Here is a 13,386-nt window from a genome sequence, read left to right on the forward strand (position 1 = left end):
ATGCACGTCTAATCCGAGCGGTCACCCTAAGTAATTGCTCTTTATAAAAGCAATGAGTAAAGCACCCGCTTAAATACCGATGCAGCTTTTGCAGGTAAAGGTTCCAATCACTTCTTACCGAGAAGGCAAAGAGATCGGCTTAAAAACTGAACGATCGCTGCAGCCGTAAATACAACAAAATCCTGTCGAGGCATTTGCTTGCAGCAGTTATAGGTTGTTTTTAAGGAGAACCAGTCTGGTATTTGCATGCAAAAGTGCTCTTGCTCTCCTTAATGCATGTCATAGGCATTGCTCTTAGTTGTATTGATTAATTGTGAAGGAGATGTGTTATCTAAGTGGCTCCTTGTTTACGCAGTGTGATTTGCAGTCACAGCTGCTTTGACTTGGCCTATAAATATACCTGTAATAGGACACGTATTTTAGTTTGGCCTCCTGTCTTAAAAAGGTAGACCTAAACACAAGTCAGTTTGACAGGTTAAGCCTTAATGCTGTTGTCTGCTTTTTTTCCTGATTTGGGATTGGTTCATCATTACTGAATGATGTGGAAGGAACTGTTCTGATTTCATCAGATAGCAAAGCTAATAATGGTGTTTAATACAAAATTACTTTCTGTTTAGTCTAATTCTTCTAGCCTAATTTTAAAATCAAAGCTAAAAAATAGTGTTGTGTGATCAGTCCTGTGTATATACAACCTTATTGAACCTCATGTCTAAGATGCTGAGTTCAATGGCAGCAGAGGACATCCAACACTGTCTATGATTGGTACCGTGGCTGTAATCAAATCCTCTGCTCAGATCCACAAAGCTGTGCACCGAAAGACGGATAGCAGCAAGGCTCGTAGATGATCGCATTCGCTGTCTGCGGCAGCAGGGGAGAGGGGGGCACACAGCTGATTAATGGCTTTGTCCTATATAATAAGATACGGTGGAGTGAAGCCAGAGTACCTTGATAAAAATCCTGGGGATGTGATGCCTGTGAGTCCTCAGGATCATGATTCAGGATGGTAGGAGAGCAGTGCTGCTGGGCAGGGAGGAGAGGGCTTTGCCAGGGCTCTCAGTGCAGGCAGAGGACAGCGTCTATGCTGTAGGCAGAAGGACAACATTTTTCCATGTTCATCCATTTTGGAAAGTGAAGATCAGAGAAAGATCTTTCCAAACCCCTTCTAGCTTACCCTTATGGCATCTTATATCAGTCATTTAGCCACAGTTTAGGAGGGGATTAGAACGTGTTAAAGAGCCTTTGGAGAGGAGGGGCCCAGTTTGACACTCTCCCAGTTTTGGCAAATGGCTTAGGGCTGGAACGTGGTGGCAAGCGATGGTGTTGCTCCTGGGGCCCATTGCTGCTGTTTCTGGCTCAACCGTGGAAGAGGGGCAGTTCCCTCCCATTCCTGGCCTTGGTCTCAGGCAGTGTTTGCTGCTGAGAAGGACAGGTAATCAATGGGGTTCTCCCTGAAGTATCTGGGAAACGAAGGAGGGTGAGAGAAAGTGATTAGTCCTGAAACTTGCATGTTTTAATGTAATTGACATTGATTTAACTGGTGCTTTTTTAAAAGACAAAATTCAATAAAAAACGAACCCTCAATATCTTCCTTGCAGCTCTTTGTTACTGGTACTATCCCAAAATGCAGCAGTTTTGAGGCAGTGGGAACTGAACCAGCACAGGCCATTGCTGTGCCACCTTCCTTGGGCTCTGGAGGAGGGGAGCGGACGCCTGGGCCGTGTACCCAGGGGAGCAGTGGGAGCAGAAGGCATTAGGCTAGTCAGCCCTAGCCTCATCATCCTCTCTGTTATCCAGTTTATTGCAAGCTGCTCCTTAATTAAAATGAGCGTCGTGGTAGAAGAGGCAGATCCTGTTCATCCCAATGGCCCTGATCCACATTTGAGGTGGTGCACCTGCAGATCAGATCCTCCATTTTTCCCTCCAGCAGAAGTCTGACCTGAAGTCCTCCAAAGCAGCATGACAGCTCTTCCTCAAGCAGAAAACACCCCCCCCGGCTGGAGGTATTTAATATTTTCAGATCTTCAGTGCTGAAAAACCAAATCATTGTCCTGTCATGCCTGTAATATTGCCTGCCATGGTTACAGCACATACCAAGCTTCGTAGCTAGGCAGAGAACCAGCCTGCATTTCTCCCCATAGACTGTTATAAAAGCCAATTAGGCTGTTACTTAATTTTCCTCCTTTTTTTTTTTTTTCTCCCTTATGCACAAGGGGAAGCAGTTAAAAGTCTCCCCTAGCTACATTATGTAAATTTTTAAGTAAATTCTCCCTGAATTGTAATTCAGTGGGTTTCTTGTTAAAAACGTCACCTGACCCCAGCACATACACAAGCTGCATCCAGGGAAGGGTCACTCATCAAAAGCACAATGTCTTATTAGATGTGTGTAGATGGGGGAGAAGCTCCTCAGCTCCTCCTGTAGCGTTACTTTGCGCTGAGGCAGCAGCAGCAGCATGTGTGTAGGCGGGTGAAGGCGAGAGTAGGAGGGAAGCGGTCACGGTCCAGACTATCCTACTAATATTTATTCGGGCTCTAACCATTTCCTAGCCCAGGCTCTGTCTTGACTGACAGCTTTGGGGACAAGCAGAGCATCACATAATGCCTACGCTGGCAGATACTGAGCAGTCAGCCAGGAAGTGGTGAAGTGCAGGAATCAAATGAACCCTGCTCAAATTCAAACCTCTGCTTAAGCAGCTTTTGTTAATAAAGCCCCTGACATTACTGTGTATGGAAGAAAACACTGAAGTAGTGGTATTTTTATTTTATATGTATTTGTATGCAATCAGTTTTCCTCTGCTCATTTTGTCATACCTAATGTATGTTCTCTCCTATGGGACGTTCCCGTTGAAACCTATGGGAGCTCAGCATACAAGAATTTGGCTTAGACCTGTCACATGTAGTGGTACTGTGTGCCCAGGTCCCTGGAGAATGAAGAAAAGGGGACCGGCATGAGCACTTGGGGGGGTAGGTTGTATCTGTGGCAGGCTCCGTTTTCCCCACAGAAATCCTCACTGCTTTTGTAGGAGATGATCACAGGACCTCCACATCCTTCTTCAGCACAGTCTTCCACCTCCTCTAACAGATTTGATACAACTCCATAGCTAGTTCCTAGCTGTGACGAAACTCTGAGCTCCTGGTATATGGAGATACTGTTTTGACATGGAAATGCTATCCAAAGATATGTGGTAATTCTGTGGTGCTGAGTTCCAATGATGGAAAGGGATTTCAGCAAAAATTATTAGTAGCAGAATTGCCGAAGCATCTTGGAAAAGGGTACTGCTGGTTTCCAGAGGCACAGAGAGACTGAACACAGATCTGAACCTCCCTGAAGCTGACCCACGGATTCTGCCGAGATTCAGTTGTGGAGTAGTATAATGTGATTCTGGTCAAAGACATCATCAGAAATAACAAACACACAACTTCTTGCCTTGTTTGCTTTACAATTTAATATCTTGTTTTGCTAATCATAAGCTATAGGATACCTAATTATTCTGACCTCCATTTTTAGAAAAAAATAGGTCATATTTGTGGACTAGCTTAAGCAGGAGGATGGAATTTGAATAGAATAGAATAGAATAGAATAGAATAGAATAGAATAGAATAGAATAGAATAGAATAAGAATAGAATAGAATAAGAATAGTTCCATTTGGAAGGGACCTACAGGTTTGGTCCAATGTGACAAATGCTTTGAGTTGGATTAGACCAAAGGCCCTCCATAGGTCCTGTCCAGGGTAAATTATTCTAGGGTTCTAAATGCTTTGAGAAATTTGTTGCAAAATGAGCGCAGACATGAATTCAAAGTGAAATGGATATTTTGCAATCACTCCTTGGTAGAAAACTCTGCTCTGCAGTCGGGCCACCTGTTCAGCTAAATTTCATCCACTTTGAAAAGTAGACATGTGCTCTGGGGTGGAGTGAGTGTGTCTGCAGGGGTAGCTATTAGGGAGCAACAACTCCAGGCTATTTCCCTGGATTGCCCCATGCATCTTCTATATCATGCTATCCACGTTTCTTGAGCCACATAGACAGTAATAATACATCCCCCAAACTTGTGTGTGAGTTCTTATCCCTTGTGTCTCAAGGTAGTGCAGAACTGGGATGGTTCTTCTACCCGTTACCCAAAGACTGAACAAAGCATTGAATGAACGGTTATTTGGCAGCAACTGCCATAGCAGCAGCTTTCTGTAGGTTATCTTAATGGATTTATCACCCTGAACTAAGCCCTGACCATCTGTTCTATCCTCTAATTACAAATGCAGAAAAAGCTAATTCATGATTGCATCATAAAAAAGTAAAATATAAATGATTTAAGAGCAGGATATGTCATGCTTCACACTCCAGTTGGGGGAAATTGCTCTCCCTTCAATAGACTGACTTCTCTGATAACAGAGTTTGCCTCTTTCCCAGCAAACTCCTGAGGAGTAGGGTTCACCAGAACAGGTTTTATTCCTGATCGTTCATCTTAGATGTATTTTTAAATTTGGGTTTCACATAAGTGCAGTTATGAACTTTCTTTCCTTCTCTCTTAGATGAGCCCCAAAAGATTTATTTTTAATTCATTTTCTAATCATGGAAAGCACAAAATCATGCTCCTTAAAAATCCTGCGCAAACTCTGTATTTCCTCCATCTCACTTTTGCTGTGATGCAGGTATGTCTGGTAAAGTCACCCACTGATTTTGTGCTGGTAACTCATCTTCACTGCAATGCTCTTGGTTTAGGAGATAGATAGGCAGAAAGCGGGGGCTGAGCGTGCATGCCTTGCTTCTTATGAATGACCTCAAGTTCTTTTGTCTGGCCACAGTCCGAGCCACCAGTAGTGACAATGGTTTAGCTGGGAGTTCAAGTTCTGATTCAGTTGTGTTGTGTGGGTAAGGAGTCCTGGCAGCGTCTGTCCTCTGTCCTCTGGAAATCTTATACTAAAAAATGGATGCAATTGAGCAAGTTAAGTTAGGGGGCCAAGAAGAAATGTCTTGGTCCTCTGTATTTTTTAGAGGGTACATCCTCCTGCCACCAGCACCTCTTCCCAGTGTGAAGTGTTGTGCTCTGGGTCTGCAGCAGCTTTGGCAGAGCTTTCAGCAGCCCTAAAGGCTGTGACTGGGCTTGTGGGGAAGTTTGATGTGGCACTTGAACACAGTGCTGGCTCCATGCAAGAGACACCTCCTCGTGGCCAGACACGGAGACTGGACTCGCCTCTTGATTTCACTTGGGTAAGAATTATGGAGTAATGAACAGAACTGTTGGTAAGGTAGGTGGATAGTGGAGGGGGGAAATACCTCAAAATTTGGCATCTGGGTTTTTGGAAGCTTTCTAGTTTTTTTGTTGTCCCCCCCCCCCCCCCCCCCCCCCCCCCGTTATCTAAAACCAAATTGTGATGTTCTCAAATGCATTATGCTGTTTGAAAAATAAGAAACATAGTAAGGTGGAAGCAGTGCAAGAGAGCACTCTAATTCAAAAAATTGCCTGAGGGATTTGCAGGTGTGTACAGTATGCAGTTCTGCTTTGTCTAGTGACATTTGCCTGCCTTAAACTCATTCTTTTAGCAGTACTTCAAGATCTGGTTATAATCCTTCGTCTCCAGCATGCTCACCAGTTACCTGTTGGAAAAACTAGCATTCTGTTCTCAAGGCATGAGCGGGTTTTCCATTTCATTAAAATGAAGTGCCCAGTGGCAGTCTGGCCCAGCACTCCACTCCCACAGGAACAGGAGTTGGGGTTTCCTTTCCAGGGCCCATCTGAGCAACTCTGGGCTGAGCAAAAACTTTTACTCCAGCTTCGTATGATATGAGGACTGGCCAAATCTGCAGGGACAACTACCTCTATGGGAACTTTAGGTTAGGAGCCTTTTAAAAGTCAGAGTGTACTGAGTCGATGCTTCTGCTGGAAATGTTTTGGTCCATATTTGCTATGTAGAAAGAGGGTAGAAAGGATCAGAGCAGGCTCTAGGTTTTACGGAGACCTCTTGTTTCCACACCATACTGCCATTCATCTAGCAGGGAAAAATACTGGTAAATCAGGTATTGCTAGCGTGTTGGTTAGCATGCATTGCTTTAATTTTTGAGTGGCAAGCAAAGACACCTTCCCAGCATACCTAATGTTCAGTGGCATTTCAGTACCAAAATTGAGCACAGACCTGACTGAAATCTGTGCTCCTGTTTCTACTGTATTTCTGTGGTCAGTACACGGCAAGTGGCAACAACACACTAAATTAGTCGTGGCTCCTTTCTTACCCCTCCTCTACCCCATAGTAACAAAAGCTACAGACTAATCCCTGTGTAAATAACTGCAGATTTCTGACCAGAGGTTTTGCTCTGAAGGCAGCACCCTGACCAATGGAGCAGTGTGCTCCTTGGCACGTGTAACACTGCATCCTGAACTCACCCTGCATGTCATTATAATATTTGTATATTAGTAACATACCGCATGCTACGCAGCGCTTGGCTTGTGGAAACTGCCATGAGATTCTTACACCCAACATAACATTTGGCCTAGTGCTGCAAAGCCCCAATCCCTGTTAATTCCTGATACTTAGCTGTCTTGTCATTGGGAATTCCTGAAGGAATTTAATACCTGAATAGCTCTAAGCTCATCCAATGCTTGGTCTTACAACCCCCAGCTTTTTTTTTCATATATTTGTACCTAAGGGCCAGCCTTTAGTCATCTGGCTCTGGTTTTGGTACTGCAGCTCCCATTTATAGCAGGTAGATCTAGGATTAAACTCACTTACATTAGAAGTCTACAGCAAAAATAGCGTAGTGAAAAGAAATTGGCAGTCACAGCATGTGATTCTTCTGTATGATCTACCATAAATAAACTGTTTTGGAGTGGTTTCTGCTTCACAAGAACTTAGCACCATGTTTTAAAGCAAACTTGCACAACACTGGCACCACTAAAGGGAAGGACGTTACACACTATGGAGTCCACATAGGGGTTTGTTACTTTTGGCAGTTTTATGTAACATGGATGAGGGAGTGAGAAACAGCAGTGGGCAGCTCTAAAGCTTTATGTAGTCTGGAAAAAGTTTGCTCCCAGGTAGACCTCCACACAGAACCTAATGGCACTGCACTTTCTAGAAGAGTCTTTTGCTGAAGAGTCATTTTTGTCTCTTGCTCTAAAATAGGCAAGGTGGTCTGGCATAGACCAAGCATTAGGACTGCTGGAAGACAGGGTCAAAAAACCCCTCTGCTGTGCTCCCTTGCAAGGTGGGACTAGAACAAGGAGAGCTGATTGTAAACAGCATTTGAGTAGGTGGGTATAGCCTGGGCAAAGGGCTGCATGAGTGACAGGATCTGCTGCCTACTTTGATATGAGTGCTTTTCTCATCTTGCTATATTTCCCCCAACATTTATCCAACTTCAGGCAAGAACTGGCTTCAATTATGCTTTACACATGGTTTCCATAGATGGCATCTCAGCATGTCAGTGAAACATCAATGAGCTGGAAGAACTAGCTGGTTCATTAGCATGCAAATAAGCTCACTCCTTAATGAGAGAAAAGCTTTTATTAGCTCATTGTGTCTCCAATACACTAATTTCTTCCATGTCCTACAAATAACATTTTTATAGGTCAAAGACACGTATGTGTGCATGTCTCTCCGTGTTTCTGTCATTGCTGCACGTGGTCTACCTGTACCTGAACTCTAAATTCTGCCTGGGCGATAATGGACAAGGAAGGCCAGATAAAGTTACTCCAATGTTTCTGATATCTTTCAGTGTCAGCGCTAGTGTTTATATAATGGAAAAATAATTAGCTCATTAAGAGGACTAAAGAGCTGTTAATTATCTGCAAAGTTTTGCTGTAATAGCTGTACTGGTAGACAATGTGAAAAAATCACGCCCCAGGTCCACATAGCTGTATTGCAAAGCCAACAGCAAGATGCTGGAGCAGAGTCCTTTGGTTGTTTCCCTCAGTGCTGGCCAGAGAGACGTGCAGCTGCCTGGGAGAAGAGGAGACACCCTGGCACAGCTGTAGCGGTAGAGGGGTTGCTTTCTGGATGTGCCAGCAGGTGGTTGTACATGTGTATCTGTGCTGTATGATGTGTTTTCATCTCTGTGTGGTGCTTCATGGTGTTTTGGATGTGCTGCTCAGCCGTTGACAGTTAACACGTTTTAGCTGACCACTGAGAGCCACCCCTGCCATCTGCAGTCCTGCCTCCCAGAGCTCACTGCACGGCCAGCCCCACTTCTCAGCATTTGGGTAGCATCCCTCTGGCTTATAGGGCTGCAGATGTCCAGTACCTCACATAGATCCAACGTACGGCATCGAGAGAGCTCTTTTTTTAGCTTCTGTAGTTCAGGGAAATAGTTTACCCAGGCAAAAAAGAGGTCTTTTGTCAAGGTGTGGTAAGGGTTTTGCCATTGCTGCATTATCAGCAAAGTTTGTTGAGGAGAGACTGGCCATAGATTAGGAGATCTTTTCCTGCAGAGCAATCCTGTGATTCATAACCACCCTGGCCCACAACCAAACCGATGTTTATCAGTGTGTTTTCTTCCCTGAGGTGAAAAGATGTGACTGACCTTGTTCTGCTCCAGCGCAGCCAAATCCCAGCAGTGGCAGTGCAGATGCTTTCCCTGTCCAGCAGCCTGGAGCCCAAGCACCCGCCCTCGCTCACCTGCATGGCAGCGAGCCTGTGCAGTGGGAGGTGGGTCTGAACTCACCCTTGCTATCCTGAGCAGCATCCGTGTGCCTCATACACTATCCCAGTGCTGGTAGCAGATCGCCTGGCTGATCCTGCCATTAGGCAGAAGCAACCCCTCCAGGGCCATGGTGCTGGCATGGGGTTGTTTCAAAAGCAAGTTGGCAAAGCGTCATGCAAAGGAGTTCAGGGGTCTTGGAGGAAGGACCCTAGGATCTCAAATCCTGCCTTCTCGGGCACTTCCCAGTCCCCTGGGATCCCACCATTGGCTATGGATACTCTGCTCAATGTTGTGACTCTAAAGAAGCTTCTGGCATTCCCAGGCACCCCCCCTGGTATGGCTTGTTGGACAGACATGCCTTAACATGTAGGTTACAAACCTGCAGGAATGCAGGGTGAACACACACATGGCCAACACAGGTCCTTCAGCTCACTTGCACTGAAGTGTGCTGCTGTACTTGTGCTTCTGCATATGGAAAAGTCCTCCAGAGAAGATGCAAAAAGAGAGTAAAAACAAAAAAGAGGGAAAGTGAAGGAAAGGACAGAGCAAGTTAACAGATGATGCTGTTACACAGGCCAGTATCATGAATAACTTACCAGTCATATTCAATAGCGCTTTTATTCTATAAATAATAACTTTTTGAACACAGCTTGGTTGTCTCCAAGCTATGGTTTTCAGCAAGCATTGTGCTTTCCTGGTTCCCTGCTGGTCTGGTTGTTGTGGCTGGACTGTGCCCCAGCAGACACGTGCATGTCGCGCTGCACGGACACCATGCGTGGGGGGGCCGCACTGCCCAGTGTTTTGGGATGGGACACCCCAGCTCTTACCACTGAGTGATGTTTTGGATAGAAGGATACCAAATCTTTCTACTAGTTCAACTCAGTTGTCACAAGGGGTCATTATTAAGACGATGAGGATAAATACTAATGGGCACACAGACTAGATGTGAGAATGCTTCTTCCCATTACCTATAGGTTGACACAAGTAACATTTTACCGTCCGCAGAGGCTGTCATTTTGGTTTGTGCCTTGTTCCTCTGTGACAGCTGTCACCGAACCATCCATGCTGGTTACTTGTTTGTAACTCCCATCACTGGGGCAGGGGCTGGGCTGAAATGGGGTCCTGGGCCACGGGCAGGGGTGGGGGTGGTGGTCCCAGTCAAGATGGGTCAGAACCAGTCAGGCCTGTTGCTTCACCTGGGGCCCTGACAAGTGATTTTTATCGCAGGAACTTTTAGCCAGTATCTCGTGCTGTAGTACCAAATAGCCCAGGTGCCCAAACCTATATTGCTGCCTGAACTGCCACCTCCCTGCTGGCAGTTGCTGTCGCATGGCAGTACCTCATTATGGAAAAAAAAAAAAAAAAAAAGAAAGGCTTATGAAGAATGAAACCCCTTGTATCAATCAATTGATTTTTCAATTGATCTGAGTGACTAAATCAATAAATGTGACTCTGCTGACTGCTCAGTTTCATATCAGTGAAATCCTTGAGGCTTTTAAATTAGCTGCCACTGAATCTCCATTCTGGCACTCAAAGCTCTGTAGGACCAAGAACTCTGGCACAGGATTAGAAACCACATTTTCACAACCACCCTCTGAGAACAGAGAAGGAATAGTAACTGGAGAACACCTTCAGGAGCTTGTGAGAGTCTACAAACCAAAATATTCAAAAGTACTGTGAAAGTTTTTCCCCATTTTGGCTAGTTCATTAGTCCTTACACCATGGGAGTGAAGACATGGGAATGAAGGAATGAAGCTTGGCAGATGTATTTTTCTAGTTAATCAAGAAAGATACAAGAAGTATAAGAGCTGTTTATTTATTATTCTTTCTTAAGTCTTAAACTTTGGGCTTGTCTTTATTTGATACATCCTGTTCTTCAGACTCTTTCTCTGGTGTGTCTTATTTTCCTCTAAGATCAGAAGTAACAGAGTGTACACATGAAATGGACTAAGTCCGTGAAGTCAAAAAAGCCATCTCCTGGAAATCTGGACTTTCCACCTCATGGAGCATAAGAGCTGTCATTTACTGTTGCATTTAGCAGCTCAGGATGTCACAAAGGCATAATGGTCAAATCCTTTATTGCACAAGGAAATTGTGTGAAAGTCTGGAGGATGAACCGCAATGTCATGTTAAGCATATAATTTCCATAGACAACCTTTTATTTTGCATGACGATGAGTCTATCTGGTACCTCTTGCTTGCTCAGCTATCACATGGCAATGGAGTTATCTGTCATGGAACCACAAGGAAACCTTGACTCACATTAGGGTTCAGGAAGACCATGGAGCTATACAGAGCATCCTGAGATCTATGATACTGATACAGGTTAGGCTTCCCACTGTAACCACTGACGTTACGGCTTATCTGGAGAGCTTTAAAGACATGTTATTAGACCTTGCATACTAAGATTCCTGAAATGAGCTGTACCTACTCCTCCAGAGCTCTTAATGCTAGGAAATCATGTAGCTAAATGCTCAGCAATTGTCAATTGTAAATGGATTATTAGGAGCTATTAGGAAAAAAAAAGAGAGAATACATGACAAACTCTTCAATATTGTATGCAGGTTTAGTCTCATTTCTAAAAATAGTGTAACTAAAAGAGGTACAAGTAAGGAACAGCACAATGACCAAAGGTATGAGTAGGAATCCACACAATAAGTGATTAAATATATCCTGCATATAAGTATACTTAGGAAAGAGTAGTAGTTAGGAACACTGAGGGAAGATAGGATGGAGACCCATAAGAAAACAAGCATTATGGTGAAGCTAAGTAGGAAATGGATGTCCACTGTCTCTTCTGCTACAAAAACTAGGAGATATTAAATGAAAGCAGCAGGTCACAAGTTCAGAATTAAAAACAGTTACATGCTTTGCACATCTGTAGTGAGGGTAGAAAGCTTTAAGAGCTGTTAAATACCTAGACACAAAGAAAGTCCCTGAACTGCAAACTGCTGAGCCTATCAGTGTAATCTGGAAATGTATAAACATATTTGTGCCGTGTTGTTAACCTTTTCTATATTGACCATTGCTGGAGATGGGTTATTTGGTTGGATAGACTCTTGGCTTGAGCCTGTATGTCCATTCTTATGCTTTCTTCTTCTACTTTGCTGTGACAGCATATGCTGTCTTCGGACTTTGAATTATATGGGATTTTTTTTGCTTATTTTCAGTCTTCTGAAGGAAAACAGGTACTGCAAATGAGTTATTGGAGAGAAGACTCTTGTATAAACTAGCAAGAGAGCTATGAATATAATAAATGTATTAGTGCACTTTTCTATCTTAACTGAGTTGACATGCTAGCCAGTAAAGGTCTACTGCCTCTCCACAGTCTCCATTTTGACACTCTGCACTGATAATGAGCTGGATTTATGAGCAAATGAATCATGTAGTATAAGAGGTGCAGATTCATGCAAAGGAGATCTGGATGAAATAATATGTCACCATTCAAAACCCGTATTTACTAATAAAAGACCTTTTTGTTTTTCCCTGAAGCCAAGTTTGATGTAAAAAATAACAGAATAAAAGTTCCTCTTGGATCTGAAAAGAAACACCTGCTTTGCTCCAAGAGCTTTGAATTCTTCTCAGGATCCAAGGTTAATCAGCAACAGAGATTTACTGGAGGAAGAGTTCATTTCAATTTCTACTATGCAAGGGAGTACACAGTTTGAGGGAGTGATGTTCTTCCATTGCTGTAGTTTAGCAGTGGGTAATCCAAAACTATTTGAAATGCATTAATTCTATAAATTACACAGCAGTTGTTCCCTGCTAGCATAAAGATAAAACAAGTGTAAGTTAACCTCAGTGCTCCTACTGTTCAGGGATCAAGGGCAACAGAAGGGAAGCATGGAAGTGCTGGTGCTGCTGCTGCCAGCAGTATGTACTGCCTCTGCATCTGCTTGGGGAAAACCTGAAGAATCCACTTCTGCAGCGAGGTGTTTACCAGAAGCACCCCTCAGAAACAGGTGTCAGCCAAAAACTGGTTTGAAGAGCTTGGAATCATCCACTTAGAATCCCCTTAGCCACAGTGGTCCCTGCACACACAGAGAAATGTCTAGAATAGAAGTTTCCTAATTTTTATTTAAAAAACCTTACATTTTGTCTTTTTAAAAATATTGACTTTTATTAGAAACAACAGAAATTGCTTTGTTTTTCAAGACCTCCTCAAACAGAATAAGTCATACTTTAACATTATGGTTCCAATACAAAATAATGAAATTCCAATGTAAGAAAACCATACAAAATGATAGCTAGTAGGAAATTAATTCTTATTTTACTTCCATTTACTGCACTTTCAAAGTTGCAGGTTTCTATACCCAATCATGCCAGACAGTGAGAGCATATCACTTTTCATCAGTCCCCTACCTGCTACATAGCAATGATAAGAAACACATCCTCACCTTCCACTCAGTTCTGCTACCATATTGTGCATTTTGTTTCCAGAGTTCTTTTTCATTCTGATGTTGAGAGTACTGCTGAACATAAGGTAAAGAAATTAACATTGAGGCCATATAAGTGAATTTACAACAGAAAGATAAAATGTTCCCCAAAGGGCCACCAGAAAATCATGCTGCATGTCAGAAGAGGAAGGAGGGGGAGTGGCGGGATCATGCTCATAAGCAGTAATGAATACAACAGATATAAACCTCCTCAAACCAAAGCGGACTATACAAGTGACTGTGCTTATACAAACATTAAAAAATTAAAAGAACACATACCCCAAATTTTTAATCCCATTTTTGGCGGGCAGGAAGAAAA

The sequence above is a fragment of the Strix aluco genome, chromosome 1, assembly GCF_031877795.1.
Source record: "Strix aluco isolate bStrAlu1 chromosome 1, bStrAlu1.hap1, whole genome shotgun sequence".
Lineage (NCBI taxonomy): Eukaryota > Metazoa > Chordata > Aves > Strigiformes > Strigidae > Strix > Strix aluco.